The sequence below is a fragment of the Anomaloglossus baeobatrachus genome, chromosome 4, assembly GCF_048569485.1.
Source record: "Anomaloglossus baeobatrachus isolate aAnoBae1 chromosome 4, aAnoBae1.hap1, whole genome shotgun sequence".
NCBI classification, from domain to species: domain Eukaryota; kingdom Metazoa; phylum Chordata; class Amphibia; order Anura; family Aromobatidae; genus Anomaloglossus; species Anomaloglossus baeobatrachus.
In genome coordinates, this window is record NC_134356.1 from 668,035,900 (window position 1) to 668,063,561 (window position 27,662).

The 27,662-nt window shown below is 46.1% G+C and overlaps 1 protein-coding gene across 1 annotated transcript in view; it reads left to right on the plus strand.

Moving 5' to 3' along the window:
- Positions 1–20,259: 20,259 nt before the first annotated feature.
- The window catches only part of LOC142304353 (venom factor-like), a 157,784-nt gene continuing 150,381 nt past the window's right edge, over positions 20,260–27,662 (plus strand). Inside the window, exon 1 of the mRNA XM_075346658.1 lies at positions 20,260–20,316. The gene's annotated coding sequence lies outside the window, so the exon portion shown is untranslated. The remainder of the gene's footprint in view (positions 20,317–27,662) is intronic.

A 27,662-nucleotide genomic window follows, 5' to 3' on the forward strand; every position in this document is an offset into this window, starting at 1 on the left:
CAAGCCACATATCAGGTTCAATTTGTATTCCGTCAAGTTTCTTCAATAGGTCATTGGTATCTTGAAGATATGAAGGTAAATTACGTACCAATGGCCTAAGGTAGAAATCTACAAAGGTACATATAGGTTCACAAAGGCCGCCAATCCCCGAGACGATGGGACGTCCTGGGGGATTGACGGCATCTTTGTGAACCTTTGGAAAAAGGTAAAAGGTTGGTAATTTAGGGGATTTAACCAACAGACCCTCTCTCACTTTGGGAGTGATAGTCCCCTCCACCAATACTTCATCCAGGATCATCATTAGTGCAGTTTTATACTCAGCCAGAGGGTTTGTGGGAAGTCTACTATAGGTCTCACCATCATTAAGCTGGCGAAAAGCCTCTCTTTCGTATTTCGATGTTGGCCATATTACGACATTTCCTCCCTTATCTGCATTTTTGATAACGACATCCGTCATCTGACGGAGTTCTTGAATTGCCGCCCTTTGCTGTCTCGTCAGATTGTCCTTTGAGCTGTATCTAGGGATCTTTTTCAGCTCTTTCATGACCAATCTAACAAAGATCTCTGCCTGTGGGCAGATTGACAAGGGAGGAAACATCGTTGATCTGGGAAAAATCTCCTTTGGGAAAACCCCCGAGGTCCCCATATTATTTTCCATCTCAAGGTCCTCCAAGGCTGCAATGGCTTCCTGTTCTTTCACATCCAGTGCATCTTTACCCCCCTCTGCCTTGGTATGTAATTTATGTAAAACTAATTTACGAGCAAACAGGTGCAGGTCTTTAGAAGCTGTAAATAAATCAAATGTTCCAGTGGGCACAAAAGATAAGCCCAACTGTAAGACCTGCACCTGTGTCTCAGTCAGTTTATGTGAGGATAAATTAATTACCTCCAGTTGGCTTTTTTTTGGTCTTCTGTTGATCCTGTAGTTTAGTGGGGGATATCCCCTTCCTCTTCCCTTGAGTTGGTCCCCGGTTGTTTCTTTAACCCTCTGTGGTTTTTCTACTGGAATGTGGGTGGTTGTCATCTCTTTCCTCCATATCCACACTTTCACCAGAAGTACGAGAGGATAGGGATATAGATCTAGATCTGTAACTATTAAAACGACCTTTTCTCCACCTATATGCTTGCTCTGAAAATCATTTTTATCTCTGATTAGTTGTTTGGTTTTAGTGGCCCTAATCTCACTCTCCCATTTGGAAAAATCGCTTTCTACCTCTCTATTAAATTTAGCCAATGTTTCTCAGTGAGTTCTTTTTTGAGTTTTTCTTGAATGTTTTCAATTTCAATTTCCAGGTCATTTACATTTGTTTCGTTCAGTTTGATCAATAACTCCATGAATTGTTTAGAGCAGGCATTGGCACACCCTTCCCAGGCATTTACAAACCATTCTTCCTGAATAGGGAACGAGGGGAACACCTGGATCCTAAGACCACGAGGGATTAAACCCTTAGAAATATACTGTTCAAGATAACCCTTGTTCCACCATAGTTTCGTACGTTTTTGCAATAGCTGTTTCAGCTTCAGCATGTCTGCCTGGTGATCGTTATGCTTATTATTAAGACCACCATTGAGATCCTCCTTGAAGGTCTCATTTATGTGTGAGCGCCAGGTGTTATCTCGCGCTCTGAAATCCATAATTCCTGAATATAGCACTGTGAATAACACAGAAACAATACAGATGAAAAAAATATTCATAAGACAAATGGGGGAAGACATATTAACAACCATCATTAGGTGCAAGTGCACATATATTCCCCCATAATTGGAAATAAATATCTGCTGGCAAATTCAAGACGACTTGCAAAATAAAATGAATGAATTGGAGAGTTTTGGAGAGTCTTATGTCAATCATGGATTATGATGTGGTGGGCATTACGGAAACCTGGCTGGACAAAAGCAATGACTGGGTGACAAATGTAGAGTGTTATACTACATTCCAAAGGGACAGGAAAGACAAAAAAAGGTGGTGGGGTGTGTATATTTATCAAATCTAACTTAAGACCCGAGCCCAAGGACGACATTGGGGGAGCTGCAACAATGTGGAGTCAGTATGGGTAAATGTACATGGGGAGGGGAATAATGGAAAAATGCTAATTGGAGTTTGCTATAAGCCTCCTAACATACCTGAACAAATAGAGGGTGAAATGCTGGAACAAATTGAAAAGGCAGCTAATAATAATAATCGGGTTCTTATTATGGGGGATTTCAACTATCCAGACATACAGTGGGACATAGAATCTTCTGGTTCTGCTAAAAGCTGTAGGTTCTTATCTACTATTCAAGACAATTTCCTCTCTCAGATGGTAGATGAATCCGACCAGGGGAGATAATTCTCTGGATCTGGTCCTGTCAAATAGATCAGATACAATATCAGATCTACAGGTCTGGGAAAAAAAACTGGTTAAGGGACAGGAAAGAAAGAAATGTTGTAAATGTTTTATTCTCTAAATGGGAGGGGAGCACAAGGAAGTGTACTGGGAGCAGTGGGGGCAACAAGGATCTGTACCGAGAGAAGTGGGGGCCAAAAGGATCTGTACTGGAAGCAGTGGGAGACACAAGGATCTGTACCGGGAGAAGTGGGGGCCACAAGGATCTGTATTGGGAGCAGTGGGGAGCACAAGTATCTGTACCGGGAGAAGTGGGGGCCAAAAGGATCTGTACTTGGAGCAGTGGGAGACACAAGGATCTGTTCCGGGAGAAGTGGGGGCAAAAGGATCTGTACTGGGAGCAGTGGGAGACACAAGGATCTGTACCGGGAGAAGTGGGGGCCACAAGGATCTGTATTGGGAGCAGTGGGGAGCACAAGTATCTGTACCGGGAGAAGTGGGGGCCAAAAGGATCTGTACTTGGAGCAGTGGGAGACACAAGGATCTGTTCCGGGAGAAGTGGGAGCAAAAGGATCTGTACTGGGAGCAGTGGGAGACACAAGGATCTGTACCGGGAGAAGTGGGGGCCACAAGGATCTGTATTGGGAGCAGTGGGAGACACAAAAAATCTGTACCGGGAGCAGTGGGGGCCACAAGAATCTATACGTGTAGTATTGGGACTACATTCATCTATACCTGATTCAGTTGTCATGAAGATAATGTAGTAACAGGGAATATGGGCTCCTAAACTGGCCTTTAGGCTAGGGAGTCCTAACTGTCCCTTATCCTAGAGGTACTTCTGAAGGTGAAGAGGTCTGGACCACCAGCATAGCCCCGACTCCTGATCAGCCCTAGGTCTAATACTTACTCACCCTCAAAGCAGGAGATGGTTGGGTCTGGAGTGGTAAATCCCACACATAAAGAAAGATGGAAGGAAACCAAACACAAACTCACAGCAATCACTCACAGGAGTATAGAGAAAACATACTCAGGAGGAAATAAAGGAAAGGACGGAAATAATCGATGACAATAGTATTTCCACAACACCAGGACAGCATAGAGCAGTTCACAAGAACCTGGCTCACCATGCACATAGATCGGAATTGGTAAGGAGAAGATTCTATCATCTTTTATAGGGCAGAGGCGGCCATGATAGTTCTCCAGAAACCCTTGACCCTAGAAGAAATTCACAGACAGGTTACATGTCACACTCTGCAGTCTGAACAGGGTCAGAAGACGCTATGACACCTGGTGAGTTTAGAGCTGAATGTTGTGTGACATCAGTGGGGACCACAAGGATCTGTACTGGGTCTAGTGGGGACCACAAGGATCTGTACTAGGACCGATTATTTTTATTATCTTTATTAATGACCTTGTGGATGGCATTGAGAGTAAAGTATCAGTATTGGTGACAACACCAAACTATGTAGCATAATAAATACTGATCAAAACCTTAAAATTACAAAACAATCTGGATAAGCTGTCTGTATGAGCAAGAACTTGGCAATTGAGGTTTAACGGTATTAAATGCAAAGAAATGCACCTAGAAGGGAGTAATCCTATTGGTACATATACCTTAAATGGAAGTAAGCTCAGGACTACAGAACAGGAGAAAGATCGGGAGATTCTGTCACATGTAGGGTGAGCAGCAGCTCTCAATGTCAGGCAGCAGCTGCTAAAGATTTATGAACATAAGGAGAAATAAAATCCGGTGATCCCAATATAATGTTACGCCTCTATAAATCACTTGTAAGGCCACATCTAGAATATGGGTACCAGTTTTATACTCCAAACTGTAAAAGGGATACTTGAAAGTTAGAATCAATTCTAAGCTGCCAAATAAATTATTACATGAGATGAATGGTCCTACAATGAGAAGCGGAAAAAGTTGGATTTGTTTAGCCTTTAAAAAAGACGCCTCAAAGGAAATTTCATATATACCGTGTATATATATATATATATATATATACACACACCGTATATATATGTATAAATACATAAGTGGTCAATACAGAGGACTGGACATGACTTATTCCTTCCAAAGACAATACTAAGGACCAGGGGGCACTCACTGCGAGTGGAAGAAAAGCGATTCCGGCAGCTAAACAGGAAAGGGTTCTTTACAGTTAGGAAGTCAAAATGGCTGACCACAGGGGGTAGTAATGGAAGACATTATAACAGCTTTTATAAAAGGTCTTACAACAAATGGCATTGTGCGTTATAAATATTGTAGCTATAGGGAATGTAGAGCAGGTAGAGAAAGTGTGAACTTGATGCACCTGTGTATTTTTTTTTAAATTACTTAACTATGCAACTTTATACCTTTCTTGCGTGTTAGCGATAATGCCAATATTATTTTTATTTATTTTTTTTATTGTTTATTTCATCCATTGTCATACTTGAGTGGTATACAGCCATATATACAAGGCTTGGAGGCTTGGTGAATTTAATGCTTTAATTTGGCACCACACAGAGTCTAGCTACAAAAGGTTCATGGGACAATCTGCTGTCACGCAGATGTTCCTCACTCACCGCTCCGGTCCCCAGGTCCCCTGCCTCCAGCCACACGTCCTCCTCGGCACCGCTCCCTGCTCTGGCTTCCAGCACCCGGGCGTCGTGCATGCACATTAGGGCGCGCGCGCGATCACTGACCTCCTCTTAAAGGCCCAGCACTCCCTAACAGGATATTGCATCAGTCAGGGTCAGGTATATTAGGAGATTCCTGCATGGAGGGCGTCGCCTGTTCTACGAGTTCTATAGCTAGGAGTCCAGGTCCCGCTTGCTGTGTCTTGCATTAACACTGTGTCTTCCACAGAACCAGTTCTACCAAGTTAACCCGGTCCTGTCCACAACCTGTCCGAGAGGTCCTGCGGGGACTGTCCTGCCAAGCTATCCTGGCCTGGGCCACAAACTGTCCGAGTGGTCCTACGGGGACTGTCAGCTGAGACTCCACCATCTTCTCCAGCCTGAACCCGCTTCCTACCCTCAGCTTCATCCGGTGACCCCTACCTCCTTCTGGTTGGACTCTGCTCTCGTCTGCCGACTCTACCTGGCACCAGTACCTGGGCATCGGCATCTTACCTGGCACCAGGAACTCTGTGTCCTCAAGGACTTCCTCATTCCTGCTTCTAGAAGGACTCTGCCCTTGCCCCGCCTTCTGCTTCGGCAACCGTATCCCTGGTCCCTCTGATAGACTTGCAGGACTATCCCAGTCTTGGGGTAGCTCTAGCTGCTTCACCGGAGGTGACAGGGGCACGGTCCAGAGGATCCACCACCCGGGCGTAACATCTGCACAGTGCAAACTGAGTAAAGACAGGGAAATCCTGTTTGCTGTTTCTTTTAGAAATCTAATAGGTTTAAATGTTACAACACTCAGAGGATGAAACAATCCCTTAACCATTTCAAAACACAAAGGTAGTGACTCATTCATCATTGCCGTTTATTGAAAAAAAAATGCTTGCTTGTACAAGGTGATCCAGATTCATGAAGAGCATCCGAACTATTTGGAATCTCCTATTGGCACCAAATTTATAAATTTGTGAGAAAACAAAAAAACAAATCCCTATAAAATTATTCTTTATTTATTCAATATTAAAAATTACCCAGGTGATTCAGCCGCACACACTGTTAGTACAGGGAAGTACAAATATATTCGAGGGATAATAAATACCAATCTTACTCGATGTTATTCATTTTTGTCTGTATATAAATATTGTATATATTTAACAATAGAGGTCAGAAAATTAAAGATTTTTTTTTTCTCCAAAAATTATGGATAGCAATGACCCTAGTAATATTATTGTATGTATATATATATATATATATATATATATATATATATATATATATATATATAGTTAGGTCCAGAAATATTTGGACAGTGACACAAGTTTTGTTATTTTAGCTGTTTACAAAAACATGTTCAGAAATACAATTATATATATAATATGGGCTGAAAGTGCACACTCCCAGCTGCAATATGAGAGTTTTCACATCCAAATCGGAGAAAGGGTTTAGGAATCATAGCTCTGTAATGCATAGCCTCCTCTTTTTCAAGGGACCAAAAGTAATTGGACAAGGGACTCTAAGGGCTGCAATTAACTCTGAAGGTGTCTCCCTCGTTAACCTGTATTCAATTAAGTAGTTAAAAGGTCTGGAGTTGATTACAGGTGTGTGGTTTTGCATTTGGAAGCTGTTGCTGTGACCAGACAACATGCGGTCTAAGGAACGCTCAATTGAGGTGAAGCAGAACATCCTGAGGCTGAAAAAAAAGAAAAAATCCATCAGAGAGATAGCAGACATGCTTGGAGTAGCAAAATCAACAGTCGGGTACATTCTGAGAAAAAAGGAATTGACTGGTGAGCTTGGGAACTCAAAAAGGCCTGGGCGTCCACGGATGACAACAGTGGTGGATGATCGCCGCATACTTTCTTTGGTGAAGAAGAACCCGTTCACAACATCAACTGAAGTCCAGAACACTCTCAGTGAAGTAGGTGTATCTGTCTCTAAGTCAACAGTAAAGAGAAGACTCCATGAAAGTAAATACAAAGGGTTCACATCTAGATGCAAACCATTCATCAATTCCAAAAATAGACAGGCCAGAGTTACATTTACTGAAAAACACCTCATGAAGCCAGCTCAGTTCTGGAAAAGTATTCTATGGACAGATGAGACAAAGATCAACCTGTACCAGAATGATGGGAAGAAAAAAGTTTGGAGAAGAAAGGGAACAGCACATGATCCAAGGCACACCACATCCTCTGTAAAACATGGTGGAGGCAACGTGATGGCATGGGCATGCATAGCTTTCAATGGCACTGGGTCACTTGTGTTTATTGATGACATAACAGCAGACAAGAGTAGCCGGATGAATTCTGAAGTGTACCGGGATATACTTTCAGCCCAGATTCAGCCAAATGCCGCAAAGTTGATCGGACGGCGCTTCATAGTACAGATGGACAATGACCCCAAGCATACAGCCAAAGCTACCCAGGAGTTCATGAGTGCAAAAAAGTGGAACATTCTGCAATGGCCAAGTCAATCACCAGATCTTATGGGGAGATAAGGTATGCACACCAGTGACTATGTAAGGGGAACACATGAAATAGCAGAAACTGCTGTGTGAATACTGGCTTGAAAAATCCAATAGCTATATGTAAGAGTGAAAATGTGAAAAATGGAATCTGCATTACTGCCATGAACATATGAATCAAGAGAAATTTAGCTACTGAATTGATCAATGCAATAGAGCCCCAACACTACGCCAAAGTATTTCTCTACGTTGGGGTCCCTAGCTTGTGTGTGTCCTCTCATGCAGTTGGTTGGGGAGGGTTCACAAACGAAAAGAAGGGTTGCATTGATCAATTCAGTAGCTAAATTTCTCTTGATTCATATGTTCATGGCAGTAATGCAGATTCCATTTTTCACATTTTCACTCTTACATATAGCTATTGGATTTTTCAAGTCAGTATTCACACAGCAGTTTCTGCTATTTCATGTATTCCCCTTACATAGTCACTGGTGTGCATACCTTATCTCCCCATAGTGATGTTTTTTAGGTTTTTGCACCCAGTTCAGACTTAGAATGGTGTTCCAAACGTTATTCCTTATTTGTTAGTAGTTTTTCGTTTGTGAACCCTCCCCAACCACACCTATTGCCAATCCATATCATACGCATAAATAGCCTGGGTCTCAGCTTCCCATACACGGTAAGTTTTTTTAACTGCATGAGAGGACACACACAAGCTAGGGACCCCAACGTAGAGAAATACTTTGGCGTAGTGTTGGGGCTCTATTGCATTGATCAATTCAGTAGCTAAATTTCTCTTGATTCATATGTTCATGGCAGTAATGCAGATTCTATTTTTCACATTTTCACTCTTACATATAGCTATTGGATTTTTCAAGTCAGTATTCACACAGCAGTTTCTGCTATTTCATGTATTCCCCTTACATAGTCACTGGTGTGCATACCTTATCTCCCCATAGTGATGTTTTTTAGGTTTTTGCACCCAGTTCAGACTTAGAATGGTGTTCCAAACGTTATTCCTTATTTGTTAATCACCAGATCTTAACCCAATTGAGCATGCATTTCACTTGCTCAAATCCAGACTTAAGACGGAAAGACCCACAAACAAGCAAGACCTGAAGGCTGCGGCTGTAAAGGCCTGGCAAAGCATTAAGAAGGAGGAAACCCAGCGTTTGGTGATGTCCATGGGTTCCAGACTTAAGGCAGTGATTGCCGCCAAAGGATTCGCAACAAAATATTGAAAATAAAAAAATTTTTTTTGGGTTTGGTTTATTTGTCCAATTACTTTTGACCTCCTAAAATGTGGAGTGTTTGTAAAGAAATGTGACAATTCCTACAATTTCTATCAGATATTTTTGTTCAAACCTTCAAATTAAACGTTACAATCTGCACTTGAATTCTGTTGTAGAAGTTTCATTTCAAATCCAATGTGGTGGCATGCAGAGCCCAACTCGCCAAAATTGTGTCACTGTCCAAATATTTCTGGACCTAACTGTATATATATATATATATATATATATATATACATATATGTGTGTATGTGTGTAATCTCATCAGTAGCACAAATGTTGTCCTCATATGGTAGGATAAGTGAAGGGGAAGTGAGGGATAGCAGAAGGGGAAGTGAGGGATAGTAGACGAGGAACGAGAGCACCCAGCTACGTTATGGTGTCATACCCTCCGTTGGCAGGTAGGGGTCAGTTGTAGATATATTCTAGGGTCATTGTTATCCATAATTTTTGAGAAAAAAAAATTCTTAAATTTTCTGACCTCTGTTGTTAAATATATATATATATATATATATATATATATATATATATATGTATATACAAAAAAATGAATAACATCGAGTAAGATTGGTATTTATTATCCCTCGAATATATTTGTACTTCCCTGTACTAACAGTGTGTGAAGGTGAATCACCTGGGTAATTTTTAATATTGAATAAATAAAGAGTAATTTTATAGGGATTTGTTTTTTTCCCGAATTTATAATTTTTTGACTATCCCAGTACAATTGGAGTTTGTCACCAAATCCTTTTACCTAGAGATGAGCGAACCTTTCAAAGTTCGGTTCACCGAACTATTCACCGAACCGAACGACGAACCTTGTGAAACCCCATTAGATTCAATGGGAGGCCAAACCTAAGGCAGAGAAAACACCTTTAATAGGGTTGAAAAGCTTCCAAAACAGCAAAGATACGTTTTAGAGTGCAGCACTACTGTTTTGGCATAGCCATTAATTTTGTAGACTATAAACATAAGAAATATTGAGGTACATGAGAGACAGGTGTAGGACTGGTGCTCCCACACCCCGGTCAATACAGACAAGACACAACTTTGAGTCTTGATATTTAAAAACATTTCAGGCAGACAGTAGGACAGTGACATGAATCCTCCTCTCCCCCCCCCCCGTCGCCCCCTGTATCTTCATAGTGTCATTGTACAGCAGTGAGGAATGGTTCATGTAACACACAGGATGTGGCCTGACATTTCCATTTTTAAAAGTGAGCACACACCGACCATGCCTTCTGCAGCAGCGCACCCAAGATGGAATAGTGGCTTAGATATTTCTGTACAACCTGCTTGAGGACGTGTGCAATGCCAGGCACATGTGTGATGTCGCTCAGGCATAGTGCCACCACCAGGTTTACACTGCTTCTGCAGACAGCCTTCCGTGGCTTAGTGGAGACAACCATTGATCAAATTTAGCCTGGATAGTTGTCCAAAACTCTGCAGCTGTGCGACTTCTTTCTACAATGCATATTAATTTCAGCATTGCTTGATGCGTTGACTTTGACATAGGATGTGGCCTGGCATTTCAATTTTAAAAATCAAGAGTTGCTTGAGTGATAGGTCTAGGCTTCTTGATTCCACCCCCCCCCCCCTGCCAGTACAAACAAGACACAACTTGGAGACCCATCTTGGAGTCTTGAGATTTAAAAACATTTCAGGCATACAGCAGGACAGTGGCATCAATTGCACCCCGCTCCCATTTTCCCATAGTGTCCTTGCACAGCAGTGAGGTATGGTCTTTGCAACACACAGGATATGGCCTGGCTTTTCCTGTGAGCTCACAGCACATATTTGATGTTACCCAGGTTTAATACCACCATCAGGTTTTCGGCATTATTGCACACAGCCTTCGCTGGCTCCAGGTTTGGTGGAGACAGCCATTGATCAAACTCAGCCTGGATACTGATCCACAACTCTGCAGCTGTGTGACTGCATTCTCCAATGCATATTAATTTCAGGACTGCCTGATTGCGTTGATTTACACAAAGGATGTGGCCTGGCATTTCAATTTTAAAAATCTTGCTTCCACTCCCCTGCCAGTACAGACAAGACACAGCTTGCAGACCTATCTTGAAGTCTTGAGATTTAAAAAAATTTCAGGCTGACAGCAGGACAATGGCATCAATCCGCTCCATTTCCCCATAGTGGCTTTGCAGATCAGGGAGGTATGGTCCATGCAACACACAGGATGTGGCCAGGCATTTCAATTTTAAAAATAAAAAAGGGCTGAGTGACAGGATTAGGCCTCTTGCTCCCACACCCCTGCCAGTACAGACAAGACACAGTTGGGAGACCCATCTTGAAGTCTTGATATTTAAAAAACATTTCAGGCGGACAGCAGGACAGTGGCATCAATTGCTGCTCTTCACCATTCCCCATAGTGTCTTTACACAGCAGTGAGGTATGGTCTATGAAACACACAGGATGTGGCCTCGGTGTCTCACAAGGGTTAAAAAAACAAGTGTGGTCACTTATGTAACAGCTGACAGGCTCTTACTCAACCCGACTGTAGAAGATAAACAAGTGGAGGTTCTGTGGTCGGAGACCTGTGTGAGAATTGTTTTGATGGTGATGCAGGAGGAGGAAGAAGGACCAGACTCAGTTCAATTATTGGCCGGTGGTTGGGCAGGCCCGGTAGTCTGCATTTTAGCACAGGAAGATTCCCACAGTAATGCATGTTGGTTGTGCATGTGCCAGTTCATGCATGTAGTAGTCAAATTATTTGAATTTTTGCCTCTACTGAGTCGTTGTTTCCCTTTTTGGCAGATAATGAAAGTTGTGTCATCCTTTGTGTTTTCAAAAAAGGCCCTGTCTAGGCAACCCCAGTGCTAATGCTTGACATGGCTGTGATGGGGCCAGAAGTGCCAACACTGGTAAAGCTTACTGACTGGCTACGCCGCACCCTTTCAACGAGCTTTATTCAAATGACAAACCTGAACAGGAACTGGACATTCAGCTAAACGTCTGTGTTTGGGTCTGGGACAGGGACACCTGGTGTACGGTTTGCTCATCCCTACTCTGCAGCATTTGGTTTCCATCCATATCTGGGGTTTTCTTGAAATATTTTTGGGGTTATTATGCTGCTGGAAGACCCATGACTTAGGATGCAAACCCAAATTTTAGACACTGCGCACTACATTGCGACCTAAAATCCTCTGGTAATGTTCAGATTTTATGATAAATTGCACACAGTCATGGCACCCAGTGCTAGAGGCAGCAAAACAACCCCAAAATATCTCTGACCCTCCACCATGCTTGACTGTAGGTACTGTTTTCTTTTCATTGTTGGCTTCATTATGTTTTTGGTAAACAGTAGAATAGTGTGTTTTTTCAAAAAGCTCTATCTTGGTCTCATCTCTCCACAAGACATTTCTCCAAATGGATTTTGGCTTACCCATGTACATTTTGTCAACCTGCTGTCTTTCTTTTTTATATCTCTGTGTCAGCAATGGGGTCCTCCTGTGTCTCCTCCATATCATTTCATTTCATTCAAATGTGGACGGCTAGTATGCACTGACACTGATGCACCCTGAGCCTGGAAGACCGCTTGAATTTCTTTGGAACATGATTGGGGCTTATCCACCATCCAGACTATGCTGCATTGCAACCTTTCATCAATATTTTTCTGTTGTCCACGTCCAGGAAGAATAGCTACAGTGCCATGGGTTGTAAACTTTGTGTTTATGTTGCGGACCATGGACAAAATGAGATCAAGATCTCTGGAGATGGATTTGAAGTCTCGAGATTGTTGATATTTTTCATCAATTTTGGTTCTCAAGTTCTCAGAAAGTTCTGTTCTTTCTTTCTGTTTTCCATGCTTAGTGTGGCACACATAGATGCACAATGTAAAGATTGAGTCAACTTCTCCCCTTTTTATCTGGTTTCAGGTGTGATTTTCATATTGCCCACACCTGTTACGTAGCACAGGTGAGCTTGTACAAGCATCATATGCATGAAAAAAAGTTGTTTACCCACAATTTTAGAAAGGTGGGAACAATTTTGACCAGCCCAGTTTTAGAGTTTTGTCTGAAATTATGTTGTATTTGCAGTTTGTTTTTGTTTTTGTTTTTTTTCATTTTTTTTGTGCTGTGTATAACAAATCATGTGTAAGGGCAAACATTTCCTGGGGGGAAATACTTAATTTTCTGCAACAATATTGTGATCTGCCATCTGGGTGATCTGTCTCAAAAACTACATACAGGACTATAAAGTAGAAATTGCTTATTGATTAATGCTTTGTTTGAACTCTATGATGGGACAACGCCCGAGGAGACGTTTTTATTACTTTGATATAAAGAAAGGCACACATTGCTTTCTGAGTTCTGAAGGCATCTTTTTAGCATTCAAATGTGCATAGATATTACCAATTGGATGAAGACCCAAAAATGTAATATGGAAGGAGTTGAGGGTTCAAGAGTTCGTAACAAAAATCTGTGCCATCTCATGTTTTAGGGCGGCTTTGCACGTTGCAACATCGCACGTGCGATGTCGGTGGGGTCAAATCGAAAGTGACGCACATCCGGCGTCACTTTTGACATTGTTGTGTGTAAATCCTAGATGATACGATTAACGAGCGCAAAAGCGTCGTTATCGTATCATCGGTGCAGGCTCCGACTTTTTCATAATTACGCTGCCGCGGCAGGTACGATGCTGTTCCTCGTTCCTGTGGCAGCACACATTGCTGAGTGCAAAGCCGCAGGAGCGAGGAACATCTCCTTACCTGCCGCCGGCGGCTCTACGGAAGGAAGGAGGTGGGCGGGATGTTTACATCCTGCTCATCTCCACCCCTCCGCTTCTATTGGCCGCCTGCCGTGTGACGTCGCTATGACGCCGCACGACCCGCCCCCTTAGGAAGGAGGCAGGTCACCGGCCAGAGCGACGGTCGCAGGGCAGGTGAGTGCATGTGAAGCTGGCGTAGCGATAATTTTCGCTACGCCAGCTATCACAAGATATCGTATCTGCAACGGGGCGGGGACTATTGCGTGCGACATCGCAGCATCGGCTTGCGATGTCGCAACGTGCAAAGTCCGTCTTAGGCTATTTTCATGTGCAATCATAAGTGATAGGAGCAATGCAATTATTGCACTGTTTACATGTCATGTTTTTCCACAATAAACCAGCAAGTAATGTACAATACATATCATTTTTGGAGAGGGATTCTAGAAAGGATAAGAAAAATCAAAAACATTCTTTTTTTACTCAATTATGCACTATGCAACCTATGGCAATTCATTCACAATAAGTACATATCACATTAAAATTCATCACATCCCAAAATTAATGCTTATGTGTCGCCCAGGGTTATGGGGTACTCGGTCCCGGGCGGTGTACCGCTGGGAAGATGTCACTTGGTTCCGTGCCCCTGGGGACGCTTTTTAAAAGGTTTATATTTACAGGAGAAATTAGGTGAAAGTTTATATCGTGATGCTACTTGCAGGTTGCGGCTAGTTAGTAGAGCTACCGCTGCATAGTTCTCACTACTGGGGCTGGTGTTAGTGGTAGCCTGGAGGTTCGGCCCTCCGCAAGTAGGGCCGGGTCCCAGGGGGTAGATGATGTTCATTGGCACGGAACGAAGGTAGGCCACACACGAGGTTGCAGTGTAACTGGTTCCTTTACTCACAGTGAGATGGAAACTGGTCACCCAAGGAAGGCTGGTCTTGACTGCAGGTCCCCTCAGTCCCAGTGCCGGTTTAGTGACCTGGTGGCTTCTTTCCACTGCATCTGTCTTTGTTTGGTGGGTCCCCGTGGCTTGAAGCATCTGGGGGTCCCCTCCTGGTAGTCTCTCAACTGTAGTCTCTCTCCTCTCCTTCAAGCTCACAAACCCTCGTCTTCCCCAGCACACTCCCACCTATCACACATTCAGAAACCTACAGGCCATTGACTCTCAAACGCTTACAGACTCTCTACACTTATCACTATCCCCTATCTCCTCACTTTCATGCCCTAATCTGGCTGTAAAGCACTACAATGACACACTCAGAAGCACCCTGGACCAAGTAGCACCCCTCACCCTCAGAACCTCCAAACACCGAGTAAAACAACCTTGGCTCACATCACAAACTCGATTTCTCCAGCGATGCTCTAGGAGTGCCGAGCGCCTATGGAGGAAATCCCGCACACCAGAAAACTTCATCCACTACAAGTTCATGTTAAGGACCTACAACTCTTCCCTTCACCTCGCCAAACAGACCTACTTCACCACCCTTATCTCCTCACTAGCCAACAATCCAAAAAAGCTCTTTGACACCTTTCACTCCCTCCTCAGTCCCAAAGCACAGACCCCTATCACAGACCTTCATGCTGATGACCTGGCCTCGTATTTCACAGAGAAAATAGAAAGCATCCGCCAAGAGATCAGCTCCCAGTCACCAAGCTTTGTGAATCCCATCCAGCTCACTCTCCACATTTGACCCAGTCACAGAGGAGGAAGTCTCCAGGCTCCTCTCTTCTTCTCATCCTACCACTTGCCCTACTGATCCCTTCCCCTCACATCTTCTCCAGACACTCTCTCCGGTTGTCACCACTCACCTAACTAAAATCTCCAATCTCTCTCTCTCTTCTGGTATCTTCCCTTCCTCCCTCAAACACTGTATTATTACTCCATTATTAAAAAAAACCTTCCCTTGATCCGTCCTGCACAAGCAACTACAGACCAGTCTCCAATCTCTCCTTCATCTCTAAACTCTTGGAGCGCCTGGTCTACTCTCGTCTCACCCGCTACCTCTCCTCTCACTCTCTTCTAGATCCTTTACAGTCTGGCTTCCGCCCTTTACACTCAACAGAAACTGCCCTTGTCAAAGTGACCAATGACCTATTGACAGCAAAACGTAACGGTGACCACTCTCTGCTTATTCTTCTTGACCTTTCTGCAGCCTTCGACACTGTTGACCACCATCTCCTTCTCTCTTTGCTCCATTCTATTGGCCTAAAGGACACTGTTCTTTCCTGGTTCTCTTCCTATCTTTCTGGCCGCTCGTTCAGTGTATCATTTGCTGGCTCCACATCTTCTCCTCTCCCTCTCACTGTTGGGGTCCCTCAAGGTTCAGTCCTTGGCCCTCTTCTGTTCTCCCTCTACACTGCCCCAATTGGAATGACCATCAGCAGATTTGGCTTCCAGTACCATCTTTATGCTGATGACACACAGCTATACACCTCACCCCCGCTGTATTACAGAACACAAGTGACTGCCTGACTGCAGTTTGCAACATCATGTCTGCTCTCTATCTGAAACTTAACCTTTCCAAAACTGAACTTCTGCTTTTCCCTCCATCTCCCAACCTTCCTAAACCTGACATCTCCCTCTCTGTGTGTGACACAATGATAAGTCCTAGGCCGAAAGCCCGCTGCCTGGGGGTTTTACTTGACACTGATCTCTCATTCACCTCCTATATACAATCTCTTGCCCGCACCTGCCGCTTGCACCTAAAGAACATCGCTAGAATCCGCCCCTTTCTCACAATGGAAACGACAAAAACCCTCACCGTGGCCCTGATCCACTCTCGCCTTGACTACTGTAACTCTCTATTAATTGGTCTCCCCCTAACTAGACTCTCCCCTCTACAGTCCATCCTTAATGCAGCAGCCAGGGTCACCTATCTGGCTAACCGCTACTCGGATGCCTCTGCTCTTTTCCAGTCATTGCACTGGCTGCCCATATATCACAGGATCCAATTCAAACTGCTTGTTCTCACCCACAAAGCTCTCCACAGTGCGGCACCCCCTACATCTCCACCCTCCTATCTATCTATCACCCCACCCGTTCTCTACGCTCTGCAAATGACTTTCGACTAACATCCACACTAATTTGAACCTCCCACTCCCAAATCCAAGACTTCTTCCAAGCTGCACCAAACCTCTGGAACGCTCTACCCCAAGAAGTTAGGACAAATCACAACTTACTCAGCTTCAGATGCTCCCTAAAAACGCATCTTTTTAGGGCGGCCTATCACACTCCCTAGCCAAACTAATTTCACCTAATCCCTCTACAACTTCTCAGAACATAACCCCACGTCAAACTCCATGGCACCCAAATGCATCTCAAGGCTCTGGCCAACTGGTCCAGGAAGCCATCATCTATCCCCCTGAGCTGGCTGGATTGTCATTTTAAATAAACACTTGTACCTTGCCCCTCCCCACATCTCATTGTAGATTGTAAGCTCTCACGAGCAGGGTTGCCATTTTTCCTTTTAAATATTGTATCCTCTATAATTGTTACTTGTTTGTATATGTTTATGTATATGATATGTATATGTTCCTCCTGAATTGTAAAGCGCTGCGGAATATGTTGGCGCTATAGAAATAAAGATTATTATTATTATTATGTAGTCTGTATGACAGTAGCGTGAGCCCTGTAGGGTTGGAGTCTCTGGCCCTGTTCCCCAGTTCTCCCGTTGCTAATGTTTCCCGTACTTCAAGGTCAGTGAGGTCCTTGATGGTCCCCTCACTGTGCAGATTTTATCAGGTCTGCCTGGAGCGTTTGCCTGACCTAGGATTCTGTACCCCGTTGGTGCTATGGTTCCGGGAGTACTCCACCGTACTTCGCTGGCAACCAAATGCCTGGGCCCTCAGGTCACTGGTACACTCCTGTCAGTGCTTCCACTCTCCCTACTGACTCATGACTGACTACTATCCATTGTCTTCCCCTACCATCTGGTCGTCTAGTGGACTGGATTGGCTCCACCTCTAGGTGGCCATCCACTGGGTCCTACCCTAGTTTGTCACCAGTCATTGGGGAATTTTAGGAAAAACAGGGATTAACTGGAATGTTTTGCTGGCACTGGCACTGGTCTTCTCGGTCCCTGGGGGTATGCCCTGCATCCTGGTGGGGATGCAGTACCTGGTAGCTCCCTGATGGCTTTAGGGGCGCTACACTTACTTTGTCCAAGATCCCCTAAATTATTACAAATTACGCACAGTGGTAGAGCTGTATGTTATAATCTGGTCAGGGGGCACTGAATGTAATAAACTGTGACTTGTAGATAATAAGGGAGGGCACTGCATGAAATAAAGGATGACCTGTACATAACAAGGGAGAGCACTGTATTAAATAAAGGATGGCATGTAACTAATAAAAATGCGTACTGCGTAAAATAAAGGATGACCTTAAATAATAAGGGAAGGCACTGCGTAAAATAAAGGATGACCTGTACATTACAAGTGAAAGCACTGCATGTAATAAAGGATGACCTGTACATAATAAGATAAAGGACTGCATGTAATAAAGGGTGCCATATACTTAATAAGGGAGGGCACTGCATGTAAAAATGATGACCTGTACATAATAAGGGAGAGCACTGTAATAAAAGATGACCTGTACATAATAAAGGAGCACACTGCATGTACTAAAGGATGACCTGTATATTATAAGGGAGGGCACTGGGTATAATAAAGGATGGCCTGTACATAATAAGGGAAAGCAGTGCATGTAATAAAGGATGCTATATACTTAATATACTCAATAAGGGAAGGCACTGCATGTACTAAATGATGACTTGTACATAATAATAAGGTCACTGAATGCAATAAAGAATGACTTGTAAATAATAAGGGAGGGCACTGTGTGTTATAAAGTATGCCCTGTGCATACTAAGTGAAGCTCCTGTATATAAAAGCGTATGTAGAGGTTCAGCATGAGGGAGAAAAGGGACGTAACAACCTAAGGGTGGCGTCACACGGTACGATCTGTCGTGCCATCGCACGAGCGATCGTACCCGCCCCCGTCATTTGTGCGTCACGGGCAATTAGTTGCCCGTGGCACACAAAGTCTTTTACCCCCATCACACGCACTTACTTCCCGGACGACGTCGCTGTGGGCGGCGAACATCCACTTCCTGAAGGGGGAGGGACGTTCGGCGTCACAATGACGTCACACAGCGGCCGACCAATAGAAGCGGAGGAGCGGAGATGAGCGGGACGTAACATCCTGCCCACCTCCTTCCTTCCGCATTGCCGGCGGGATGCAGGTAAGCTGTTGTTCGTCGTTCCCGGGGTGTCACACGGAGCGATGTGTGCTGCCTTGGGAACGATGAACAAATGGAGCACAGAAGAAGGACCGACATTTTGAAAATGAACGATGTGTCAACGAGCAACGATAAAGTGAGTATTTTTGCTCGTTAACAGTCGTTCGTAGCTGTCACACGCTATGATATGTCTAACGATGCCGGATGTGTGTCACGGAATCCGTGACCCCGACGACATATCGCCCGATATATCGTAGCGTGTGACGCCGCCCTTAGGGGTACTTTGCACACTACGACATCGCAGGTGCGATGTCGGTGGGGTCAAATCGAAAATGACGCACATCCGGCGTCGCTGTCGACATCGCAGTATGTGAATCCTTTTACATACAATTAATAAGCGCAAAAGTGTCGTTATCGTATGATTGGTGTAGGGTCCGACATTTCCATAATTTCGCAGCAGCGACAGTACGATGTTGTTCCTCGTTCCAGCAGGCAGCACACATCGCTGTGTGAGAAGCCACAGGAGCGAGGGACATCGCCTTACCTGCGTCCCGGCTGCAATGCGGAAGGAAGAAGGTGGGCGGGATGTTTACGTCCCGTTCATCTCCGCCCCCCTGCTTCTATTGGCCGCCTGCCATGTGACGTCGCTGTGACGCCGCACGACCCGCCCCCTTAGGAAGGAGGCGGTTCGCCGGACAGAGCTACGTCGCAGAGCAGGTGAGTGCATGTGAAGCTGCCGTAGCGATAATGTTCGCTACGGCAGCAATCACAAGATATCGCTGCTGCGACGGGGGCGGAGACTATCGCGCTCGGCATCGCAAGCATCGGCTTGCGATGTTGTAGTGTGCAAAGTACCCCTTAGACTTTGAAAGACCTGTATATATACCTGCTTTGTTTTTACCAAGTGAAATGATATCTTATACAATAACAGCAAAATGCCGAGAGTTGATATTTCACAAAGAAGGTTACCGGAACTGTGCCCCAAATACTTACGTGTACCCCACAATCTGCCCCTGAATAAAAACTGCACTGTAATGTGCCCCTCCTGAATATTAATTGAAACCACTGAGCACTTTGAATTTAACACGTAATCCCTGTGCTCCCTGTATTGAGGTTTGTCCACTCTGCTCCCTGAGACAAAGTAAAACCACAATGCCCTTTGGCATAACAATAATGGCACGTATCTCCCATCTGATACACCGGTGTGGTGCCATCTTCTCACCAAACCTCAGAACTGCTGATCATATGGATGCACCACTGTCAGCATTTTGTTTAGGGTCCTCTCCAACAAAACGATCCAGATAGACATCCATAGTATTGGCATAGCTTCATACTTCTGTAGTAGTAATCAAACAAGACTTTTGACCCTGGCGAGGTCCTCCATCCATCTTTATCCTTTTCTATTTCCTTGTTGATGTGTAATGGTTATATGCTAAACCCTGGTGATGGGAAGCAGACCAACACTATTTGCATATTTTGCCTTGGCAGCTAAACCCCCTACTTAATCAGTACAATAAAGACTATTTATATTGGATGGAGGCCATCGAGAAGCCTCACTACATAACCCTCCCGACATCAGGGAACCACAGCAGAGCGAGCACCATGGGGTGGAGAATACTCTGTCTGATCCTGCTGTGTTTTCTGGAGGAGTCCTATGGACAACCACAGTGAGTTTCCTGAATTTTCTTTGAATATTTTACTGTTTAAACCCATGAATAAGAAGAAACACTCATTTTATTATAGTTTTATAGTTCCTTTACATGGGCTTTATAAGATTGGAGAAACTACTGCTTTTTCACAGCGTTGCATCTGTCCTTAGATCAGATACTTTGGGATGAGTTGCGAAACCAAGTGAAACCTGAGGACAGTTGGGCCACTGTTTTTTGAATTAATATTTTTTGAGTCATTCATTCCAAATATCCATACTAATTCTTGTACAGCTAGTGTGTCGCCCAGGGATAGTGGGTACTCAGATCCCGGCCAAGAGGTCAGTTCTGAGGGTATCACAGTGGCGTGACCCGGTCTGTTATCCCAGGCACCACAACAAAAGGGTAATTATATACAGGGGAGATTTTGGTAGTCTATGTTCCGTGACGCCACCCACGGGTTGTGGTGAAGATGGACACCACCGCTGCGGTTATGGGGGTATCCGGGGGCCGATGGTGATGCAGCGAGATGTTAACCCCTCCGTGGGTAGGCATGGTGGCCCCGGGAGCCGTTGGGCTTTGTAGTGCAGGGAGATGGGCGGCCGTCTGAGAGCTGCGTGCCCGGTTGGACCGGGGGATGTTGATACTCACAGTGCGCTTTGCAAGAAAACTCACACAGAGTCAGGGATTAACCAGAAATTGCCGGTGTCCATAGCCTTTGGTACGGAGGGTGTTCGGATCCCACACCCAGTACAGCAGGGCCCTTTCTCTCTCTGTCCATTACGATAGGAAGCCTCCTCAACTCCTCAGCTTGGAACGGGGAGCCCACTCCCCAGCGACAATCCGGAGCCTGATTACTACCCTGCCCCGGCCACCTTGGCTCCTTCCCGCACTCCTGGAGCTCGCTCCACACTCCACAGCAGCCGGGAGCTTCCAAACCCCGGTCTGCTCTGCTCCCTCTGCTCTCACACTCTGCACCAGCCCCTCCCCTCCTGCTCAGTTTAGCTCTTACACTGGGGGGAGGGGTGTGTCTGTAGAACTGTACCAGTGTGGGATCAGATTACCAAGGAGGATTAGATGGATCTGTGACTACCTGGTTTTGCCAGGGCGTCACACTAGGGGTAGAAATAAGCATCCAATGAGTTGTGGAGACCTCCGCAACCCCCTGTTAGAAATCTGAGGATCTACATTCAGTATACAGATAGTGATCCTTCTGGGATAAACTGGAGCATTGGGTTTTTTTAAACAATATTTTTTGAGTCATACGCTGCATATATCCAGAATAATTTTTGTAGAGCTAGGGGTAGAAGTAAGTGTGGTGCCCTTGAGGCTTCAGTCGCCACAGGGGCACCACACGTACAGTATTCATCTCGGGTAAGGAGGAGATCATTGCCGGTAAACCACCACAATCCACCAACACACATTAGTTAGTTGCCCTCTCACCAGGGGTGGGTTAGGGTAGGGTCATTTAGGATGGGTACCACAATGTAAGGGGCTTCCCACCCACTAGTTCAGCAACCCTGGGGGGGAGGAACGACACCTGGGGAGTAAGGTGACACACACACAGCCAGTCAGCCAGTTTCTCAAAAGGGAAAGGAAGAGACAGTCTGAGGGGAGACAAGGAAGAAGCAAAGCTTCAGGAGAGAGGTCCTGGGGATGGGCGGCTGTAAGAATTTGTCCCAGGACCAGAAGTTGGGGAAAGTGAGACACTGACATTCAGATAGAACAGCAACCACCAGGAAACAAGTGAGACGCAGAAGTACACAGTCGCTGAGGGGATAGCTCCCTCAGGACCGAGCGCACACAGAACAGGGTGCAGAGCCCTAGGCTGGTGGGCACTTCAAGTCCCGCCCACACATAGATCCTGGCACAAAGTAGCATATAGAGCCAGGAGTCATAACCAACGGGTGGCACCAGCAACGGACTCGCGCTGCCTGCTGTACGGGATGACAAAAGAACCATTCCCAGGACTTGGTTCCAGCATAGCTTCAAGCCAGAGGGACTCACACTACACAGCACAGGGAGGAAGGACTCACTGAAAGACACACTGATTCTGACCTCCGAACTATTCGGGATTGGCTGGAGCCCATCACAGCTCTATATAATATATATGAATAGATCCCTCTGGGTGTAATGACTCTATATAATATATAGGAATAGATCCCTCTGGGTGTAATGACTCTATATAATATATAGGAATAGATCCCTCTGGGTGTAATGACTCTATATAATATATAGGAATAGATCCCTCTGGGTGTAATGACTCTATATAATATATAGGAATAGATCCCTCTGGGTGTAATGACTCTACATAATATATAGGAATAGATCCCTCTGGGTGTAATGACTCTATATAATATATAGGAATAAATCCCTCTGTGTGTAATGACTCTATATAATATATAGGAATAGATCCCTCTGGGTGTAATGACTCTATATAATATATAGGAATAGATCCCTCTGGGTGTAATGACTCTATATAATGTATGTGTTTCCTTTTTTGTATTGAATTACTAAAATAAATTGACTTGTTAATGATATTTAAATTTATTGAGATGCGCCTGTATGTTTTTCTGGGATAGGCCAGGGCACGGTTTTGAAAGAAATCAGCTATGCTTTTCCAAACCTGAACATTCTCTTTCAGTTAAAAATGATAAATAAATATAAACTTTCATTTAGTGGGTAACATTCTTTGTCCTCCCAAATTTCTTAAAGGGTTTATCCACTAATTTTTTAGATTTCCCAGGAAAAGAAAAGACACCTGTCACATGGTGTGTTGCACTAAACTTGCCAAGTGTTATGGCATTGTACCGCCCCGCGGGCTCGGCTGCGACCGCCGAGCCGCTCGGATCCGTGCTCGTACTGCGGATGGTGGCTCGAGCCTCTCACGGACCCGAGGGTCACGTCGCTCTGCAAGGGAGTTGGCGTTACACGCGGGGACTTGGGTGAGGAGCTCCATGGCCGGGGCCGCAGTTGTTTGGTTTGGATTGTAAGTTCGTGACGCCACCCACGGGTTGTGGTGAATGGATGGACACCACTGCTGCCATTAACTAGGCCTCCCGGGGACGGTGTTGCGCAGCTTGGTGTTGACCCTCCGTGGGTAGGGGAGTGATGGTCCCGGGGGTCCGAGGGAGGTGCTGAGGCGGGGGAGCGGGTAATGCATGCTGGACGCTGGTGCAGTGCGGCGCGGTGCGCAGCCCGAAGGCACTGGTGTACTCACTCTGACACAAGACACTGGAGTCTCTGGTAAACCAAACGGAGTGATGAACGGGGCCCGCAGCCGGCTGCAGCTTCTCCCGGTATAGGTTGGTGGTTTCCGCCTTTCTCCTGCACCTCTGTGTGTAAATGTTTGACTCCTATGCCTAGACACTGGTTGTCCGCTCCCCGACTTGTATATGCCGTAGGAGCCTGTTTGCCCGCAGATGCTGGCTCTTTTGGTCTCTATGCCTTGGCGGTGGCTTTACCCTGTATGGTTGGGCTTCTAACGGGTCTTGTGTGGTATAGGTCCTAAAGTCCAGTCCACAATCAGTTGATTTGACTCAGCCCTGTCGGTTCAGGGCTTTGCACTGGGTCTGAGTACCCCTCCTGGTGCACCGGTTTCCAATCGGTTCCCCGATTCGGTACCGACGGGCCACCGCCCGAGCCCGGTCCCTACGGTTCCACCGGCTGTAATCCCAGCTCCTGCAGGCGGCCACCACCGTCTGCCTCCTTGCCAAAGGTGACTGGGCTCCGACCAAGCCACCGGAGTAGTCTATGGCAGGCCTGGGCGCAGGTCTGCCCTTGGACTCAACCTCTCTCCTCCACTGTCAAAACTACTCTGCTGTCAACTTGAACTTGTGTCTGTGTTTTCCCGCCTCCAGGCTTGTGAACTCCTCTGTGGGTGGAGCCAACCACCTGGCTCCGCCCCCCTGGTGTGGACATCAAACCTGGAGGGTGGTGACAAGGTTTTTAGTTTGACTGATGTCACCTAATCGGGAGGGGGTGTGGTGTTGTGTGTGACTACCTGGGACGACCTGACTAGTCCAGGGTGTCACAGCGTCATCATACGTTGTTCGAACTACAGACTTTTGACACTGCTCACTGGTCGATTCGCTCCCCCTCCCACTATACAGTTTTTTTCCCCAATGTACAGTACTGTGATATAATTGCACTTGATGTTAAATGTATATTGGTGCAGCGATGTAGCAGAGCCAGAGCAGCACAGCAATTGGTGCCATCTAGTGGCCGATAAGTTATAGTGTACATATAAACTTAAATAAATCTGGAATTATTGATGTGTAAAGTATAGAAATGTTAAGTAGGATAATATGGAGTAAACGGTAGTATGTAACAGGTGTAGGAATATTAAGATAGAATGTTTTAGTGTAAATGCAACTTAGGGACCGAGAGGGCAGGAGGACGTCACAGTGGTAGATAGTGTAAATTCAACTTAGGGACCGAGAGGGCAGGAGGACGCCACAGTGGTAGATAGTGTAAATGCAACTTAGGGACCGAGAGGGCAGGAGGACGTCACAGTGGTAGATAGTGTAAATGCAACTTAGGGACCAAGAGGACAGGAGGATGTCACAGTGGTAGATAGAGTGCTTATAGAGTGCTAGCAATAGGATGTGAAAGGTGTTAGCAGACCAGCCAGATATTGATATTGATACAATGATAACCGGGGAGATAGAGTACAGTGGGTGGAGTAAAGGTTGGTAATTGCAGACAGAGCAAGGAAAGGCGATCAGTTTAGTTTAGGCGCCGCTCACATCAGCGGTATTTTGCCGCAAAGCCAGATTAGTTACAAATGCGTTTCAGTTCCATTCTTTTTCAATGGAATCACGGCAAGATGCGGTCACATGCGGTTGTGTATGACGCACGCAACCGCTTGTGACCGCATCTTGCAGCGATTCCATTGGAAATTAATGGAACTGAAATGCATTTGTAACGGATTTGCGACAAAATACCGCTGATGTGAGCGGTGCCTTAGTTGAGTTGATAGAAAGTGCTGCAAAACAGGTCTTGGGATCTTGAGCTCTGTTCCAAAGTTTGCTCAGGCCTCAGGAGGGATCCTCCATTGTGTCCTACACACAGGAGGATCCCTCCTGTCACAGCTGCAAGAAACAGGGACCATAGAAGTCTGGCTCGGCTGCCCAGGGCAAGTGCTGGACAGAAGGTTAATCCATTGAGGAGCGGCAGCAGAATGGTAACATAGGTGAAAGATGTATGTCCACCCTAGGAATGTTATTATGAAGATTGAAACAATTATGAAGATGTCTCCCAGAAAGTTTGTATGCTGAATAAAGAAGCTAAAGTTTCTATGATTGTGACTGGCAACAGGGTGGTGGTTGAGCCATTGAAGGCACAAGTAAGTGACGCACCCCCCCAGCTGGGGCACAACACATGCACAACACTGGAGTGAGAAAGGGACTGGAGCATTGCCGGCCATCACCTGACTTCCCCCTTCATGCTCATTTCTGATCAGACTAGTAGGAGTTAATTTCTGCTAGCCTGCTGCCTACCTTTATGTTGTCATGTTGCAGGAGACCTATTTCAGGTACTCCCCATGCCTTTTTAAGATGGAGGAATTTGACTTTCTACGCCGACTATAGCTTTCTGCAACACTGGTCCGTGTGCTGTTGTTTTCCGATCTGGTGATTTACTGCATGTTGCTTGGTGTGCTGTGGATTACCTACTGTCATCTGGATATTTCCTCCCTGCTTAAGTTTTCCTCCTTATCATTTGCCTGAATACTCTGTGTGAGCGTGGTATGTGATAGAGTTTTGGTTTTCCCTGTTTGTCTATTACTGTTGGCATTAACATGTGTCGCGGGCGGAGGAGGGGACGCTGCGCTCACCCACTGCTCGGGTCCGGCTGCTGCTCGGTGGTGGCTCGAGCGGTAGGCCGGATCCCGGGGACTCGAGCGGCGTTCCTCGCCCGTGAGTGAAAGGGGGTGGTTTGGTTTAGGGATATTGTCCGTGACGCCACCCACGGTTGTGGTGAGGTTGGTGACACCACCGCTGCTCTGGACGGGGATCCCGGGAGCGGTGACAGGGAGCAGCTTGGATGTTGGTTCTCCCCTCCGTGGGTAGGGGGGTTGGTTGTCCCGGGGCCCGGTGATGGGGTAGGGATGGTTGCAGGCGGGTTACGGGGCCTGGTGAGGTGCAGGGTCACGGGGGCAGCACTGTGCCACACAGCACGGTGGTACTCACTCAGCCAGTAATTCAGTCGGAGTCTCTGTTCAAGCAAACGGCTGGATGGACGGGTCCCACAGACTGCTGCGGTTGTTCTCCCGGCAGGTTGATGGTGACTGCCTTTCCCTGCACCTGTGTTGTGTGTACGGTTCCAATGGCTTCCCACCAGTAACCCACTCCCCAGATTGGATGGGTGCTGAAGGAGCCCCTTTTGCCCGCAGGCTCTGGCCCTGAGAACTGTAGCCTTGGCGGTGACTGTGTTTCCCTGTACGGTGTGAGCTGTTGCCTTCAATCGGGTCTTGACTGCTGGGAAACCCCAGAGGTTCCATTCACTAACGGATTTGACCGGTTTTACGGCGACTCCTAGCCTGGTCGGGGTCCATAGGCCCTGCCGAATGGTGCTGGCTTCTCTTTACTCTCCGATCCGGTACCGCCGGTCCACCGCTCGTCCACGGTCTTTACGGTTCACTCTAATCAGCCTCTCCTGCAGACGGTCACCACCGTCTGCCAACCTTGCTGTTCAGTCCAGGCCACACACCCGGACGCCTTCAGTCTGCTCTGCTACCACTTTACTCCACTCCTCCTCAACTCCTCTCCAAAACTCATCTGCCTCCTTTTACCGCCTCCAGGACTGTGAACTCCTCGGTGGGCGGGGCCACCCGCCTGGCCCACCCACTGGTGTGGACATCAGCCCCTGGAGGAAGGCAACAAGGATTTTGCGTTTGGCTTCGGTGTGCCTAGCCGGGGTGTGGGGTGTGTTGGTGTAGTGCCTGTGACGACCTGGCTTGTCCAGGGCGCCACATTCCCCCTTAGTAAAATGCAGACCGTCCGCGGGCTGCCCGTCCATCACCGGTTTTATTTTTTTTTGTTTAACTGCAAAGATAGAAAAACGGTAAAACATGTAAAATCATCACAATATTTCACAACGGAATGGCTTCCGCTCTTCTCCCACCCAAACAACCTGGCCCTGATGCTGCCCCTAAGAAGTGGGCAGCACCCCTTGACCCCAGTCCAGAACCAAGCTGCCCGAGCGGGTACTGTCCCTTTCAGGGGACCCACGTCCATGGGGATCCCTGAACCCCCGGAGGATCGCCACCGGTTACGGTAGTGGCGGGCCTGGGCCATCTCTTTCCTCCAGGCTCATCCTCCCAAATCAGCCTCTCCGGAGGCGGTGACTGTTCAAGCCATCAAACA